The sequence below is a fragment of the Gavialis gangeticus genome, unplaced genomic scaffold (assembly GCF_001723915.1).
Source record: "Gavialis gangeticus isolate Ggan-Ray unplaced genomic scaffold, GavGan_comp1, whole genome shotgun sequence".
NCBI lineage: Eukaryota > Metazoa > Chordata > Crocodylia > Gavialidae > Gavialis > Gavialis gangeticus.
This window is the reverse complement of record NW_017729032.1, coordinates 215,259,521-215,264,311: the sequence shown is the minus strand read 5'-3', so window position 1 is coordinate 215,264,311 and position 4,791 is coordinate 215,259,521.

Here is a 4,791-nt window from a genome sequence, read left to right as displayed (position 1 = left end):
TCAACACAAAATTGAAGGGCATGAAATTGAAAACTTGTACTGTAGTGAGTGAGTGTGGCTGTCAGATAGTAACTTGCTGTCACTAGGGATCTGTTCCATAGCATGACATATGATGAGCATATCAAATGATGCTCAAATGCAACTGGAAGTTTACAAAAAGATGCACTTTTGGAGGAACTGAAACTGCTTGAAAACAGTTTGAATTCAGGAGGGGTTCACCTCATAAAATATGGGGCAATTTAAAAATGTTAAAGTGTTACAACAGCATTTTAATTTAATCTTTGAAACCAAGCTAATTAAAAGTAAATGCATAAATGATTCATAGATGTAGGGTCAGAAGGGACCTAAGTAGATCTTCAGTTCTGACCCTCTGCCCTGGGCTTATATGACCCCAGATAGGTAATTGTCAAGTCTCCTCTTAAAGACCACCAAGGTAGGAGCCAGTACCACTTCCCTTGGAAGTTGGTTCCAGATCCTAGCCACCCTGACAGTGAAGTAGTGCCTTCTAATGTCCAGCCTGAACCTACTCTCAAACAACTTATGACCGTTATTCCTTGTTACTCCAGGATGTGCTCAGGGGAACAGGGTCCCTCCCATTCCCCGTTGGTCCCCCTGGTAAGTTTACAGATGGTCACCAGGTCCCCTCTCAGCCTTCTCGTCCTTTGGAATTTGTCCCACAACATAACTTCTTTCATTTTGCCAAAAATATTGAAACATTTCCATTTTAATTTGGTATGAACTGATTTTTCCCCTGGTTTTTCATTTTTACATTGTCATGGGGTACCCCCAAAAACATTTTGAAATACCTTGTTCTAATGGCAGCCACCCTGCTCTTACCTGCCATGCCTTGATGGTAATAGATATATATTGTGCAGGAGGCTGCCCTGATCTTATTATAATGACCATCTGACTTGTGGTCATGGCTTTATGGGCCTTTCACATGGGTCCATATCTTCCCTATACCATGTCCCATGCCTTATAGATGTTCAACCAATTGCTGATACAGCCCCTCAGTAGACCTTCTGACCTCTCAGCCTCACTCCAGGCCTTCAGACTCAGTTTCTCTCTCGGCCCAACTCAGGTTGTCAGATCCCTCCGTCTCTCCTCTGGCCCCCCTCTGGGTCTCAGACCCCTGGGTCTCACACAACCAGTCCCTGGGCTACCAGGACCCTCAGTCTCTCTCCTGGCCCCTGTCTGGAAGGTCAGCTTCTCTCTTGGTCCCTAGACCCTTTTAAATTTTTCACTTTTTCAGCCGCTCTCCAGGCCCTCAGACCCATTCCTGGCCTCTGGACTCCTCTGGTCTTACTGTGCTTGCTGGGCCTCCCTATGTGCCTCAGGCCCCTCACTGAACTCATTATGCAGGCCCTTGGACACATCTAGTCCTGCACTCCATTCCTGGCTCCTCACTGGATCCTTCTGGTCCACTATGCTCATCAGGCCTCACTTTAATCCGTAGGCCCTTCTCACTGGGCCTCACTGTACAGCTCAGGCCCCTCATGCTGAGCCTCACTATGCAGCTCAGGCCCCTCTAGCCTGCTGGGACCTTTGGACCCATGCTGTCCTGGTTTTGCCTGGCCAGTGCTTTTCTTTTGGGGTGTGATCCCCTAACCTTCCCCTTCTATGAGGTAACCCACAAGCAGTGGGAGCTGAGGTTTTCTGGAGCCCCATCCTTGCCTTTCCCTGGAGTGACCCATGTGTGCCTGCAGTGGGGTTGCCCCACCACAAGCAGCCCTACCATACTAACCACCGCCAGTAGGGTGCAGTTTCAGGTCTTACCTAGGACTCGTCTTCAGGCCTATCTGATCTTACATGTCCCTCTCTGGGCTCTCCCCTAGATGTCCTATGCCCCTCCTGGGCTGCTAGGCACTGCACACCCTAGCCTTAGCTCCATCTTTCCTCTAAGTCCTCTGTCTCTGGCCCCTAGTTCACTCTTGGACCCTGTTCTTGATCCTTCCTCCTCAGACAGCCTAGCACCAGGCACTGTCATCCTGGGCTGCTTTCTGCTTGACTTCTCCCTCTCAGCTGTGGACCCCCCACAGGCACCTTTGGCCTCTCCTAGACTCTGGCCCCACCTCCAGGCCAGTCAAGATTCCAGACTCCCGGTTCTGGCAGTCTCTTATGGTGGGCTATTTCAATCTTTGGCCCACCCTGGGCCCTGGCCCCAGCTTGGACCAGTTGAGGTTCACAGGGTCAGTCCCCCAAACAGCCAGCCCTCTCTTCTCTGTGGGCTCCCCCTCTTGGACTGCTCCATAGATCATTCCCCTTCTCTGGGCTCACCTGGAGCTCCCAATAGGTCTTTCTTAACTCAGCCCCTTTCCTTCTGTAGACTCATCCAGGCCCTAATAGGCTCCCATGCCCTGCCACACTCTAGTTTCACTCAAGTTCTTCCTTAAGTCTCTCACACTTTTGGCCATTCTTTTAGGGTTTGCCTAGTCCCTCAACAGGCCCACAAAATTTCAGCCCCTCTCTGAGCTGGCCTGGCCTTCCACTAGGTCCCTGTGCACTCAGCCCTCTCTCAGGGCTCTGGACCCTACACCAGATCCCCAGGAATCTCCTCCATCCCCTAGTTCCTACCCAAGCTTCTGGATGTCATTCTCCTGGCTGGCATTCAGGAATGGCAGCCTTCCTGCTGGGTGAAGTTCCTTCACCAGCTCTTAAGTTGTTACTGCCAGCCCTGCTCTCAGGCTCTGGGCTTACACCCAGCCATCCTCCAGTCAGGTGACTCCCTTGATCAGGCCTAGCCTCACCTGCTGGCCCCTGGATTAATTAGGCCTGACCCCACCTGTTGATGGTTGAGCAGACTGCTGACCTATTAAAGTGGCACACTAAGTGCCCTGCCACATACATCCAAACCAAAAAATATATTATTCCCCAGATCTATACAATGTTATCAGTGGGCATGTCTACACATGCGCCCAACTACACAGTTGTTACTGAACAGTCATTTACTACTTGCTTTGGCAAGTACAAAATTACTGCACAGTAGCTGCTGTTACTGCCCAGTTCTGGAGGCACATGGGTCATTTCCAAGTCTACTGTGCAGTAGCACTGGCATCATGGTTTGCACCCACCAATGCTACATCACCATAGCTCATTGCTACGGCAACATAGCACCAAATGTAGATGTGCCCAAGAAGTCTTAGTCTGCTCCTCTGACACTGATATCTGGCTAATGGTTCAGTTTATGGCACATTATATATCATAGTTCTTAACTACAGATGTAGCATAGAGGTAATAAAATGCTCTCATTTTTTTTACTCTTGTCACTGGCTTATTTTTATTCTGCCCTATTGGAAATATATTTCCCATGAGTGGTTGGCATGATATCTATTAGGGCTGTGTGAAACAGTTATGTTTCATTTTGGTTTTGGATTTGGCCATTTCAGAGGACAGCAATTTGTTTTGGTGTTTCAGATCACTGTTCCATTTTGATTCGGCTAAATCTGTTTTGGAACTTCAATGCTGTTTCGGAGATTCAGCTCGACCAGGGAGAGGCAAACACAGCCGGGCAGCTGCAGGTTCTCCTGCAGCTCCTCCAGCTGTGCCTGTCTCTGCCCTGGGTGGGGGGAAGCCATGGGAGAAGCGCCCATGGTTGCCCTTGGGAGCTTGTGACAGAGCCCCCCACATTGTGCAGGACAGTGTCACATTGCATGGGTGCAGTGTGGCTATTGCATCATGCAGGTGGCATCACATGGGTCTCATCACATTGCAGCTGTTGTATTGTGAGGGTGCAGTGCAATTTGGCAGGGTGCTGTGCACTGTTTGGCAGCTGGGGCAGCTCCAGCAGTCACCCAAAGCCCAGCAGTGCTCAGCCCCAGAGACCCCAGGTCCTGGACAGTGCTCAGCACCCTGCTGAGCTGTGCTGCACCCATGCAATGCCACAGCTCCTGTGGGGGTAGGGGCAATCCCCACTGCCCTGCATGGTGGTGGTGGTGGTGGTGGTGGAGGCTCTGCCCTGAGCCCTCAGAGGCCCTGATCGCTGCTGCTGCATGTGGGGATTTTTATTTTTTTATTTTTTAAAGTGCTGGGATGATGGGGCCAGGCAGGGGATAGGGTGGGGCAAGGCAGCCATGGGGGCTTCTCCTGCGGCTCCTCTGGCTGTGCCCGCCTCTGCCCTGGCAGGGGGAGCTGCAGGAGAAGCCCCTATGTCTTCCCTGCCCAGCCCCAGCCTTCTGGCACTTCAAAAGGAGGATTACAGGGCTGTGCCAGACTCTTCCTGGGGGCACCTCTGAAACATTTCGGATGGTTTCGTTTAATTTTGGAGATGTTTCAGAGCCTTCCGTTTCATTTCGGATTTGGAGTTTCAAAATCGCCGAAATAACCCCAAAATGAAACGGCTGTTGAAATTGCACACAACTCTAATATCTGTTGAATTATATTGTTCCATTTTCTGTTATATTTATGTATTAGCACTTTCTTCACTTACCTCTATAGGAATGTTATGCCTAGATAAATGTAGCTGCTCTGCTGAAGATATAATATTGTTGTTGACATTTTCTGCCTCACCCTGTCCTATATCATTTGTGGGTCATTTTGCATTTGCCATTATTTTATTTTTTAATAATACACCTTGAAAAGTCATCCACTGTTTTTCTGTTGACTGCTAGTAATGGGTGAAGCCAATTAATTACTCTTGTAAAATGGGAGCAGAAGGAAGAAAGGAAAAGAGAAGGAATACCCCAAAGAAGAAAAAGGAATTTAATAAAAAAATTCTGAATAAGCACAGTTATTGGAAAACCTCTGACCACTCTAAGGTTTGCTTTTTTTTTTTTTTTTTTTTTTTTTTTTTTT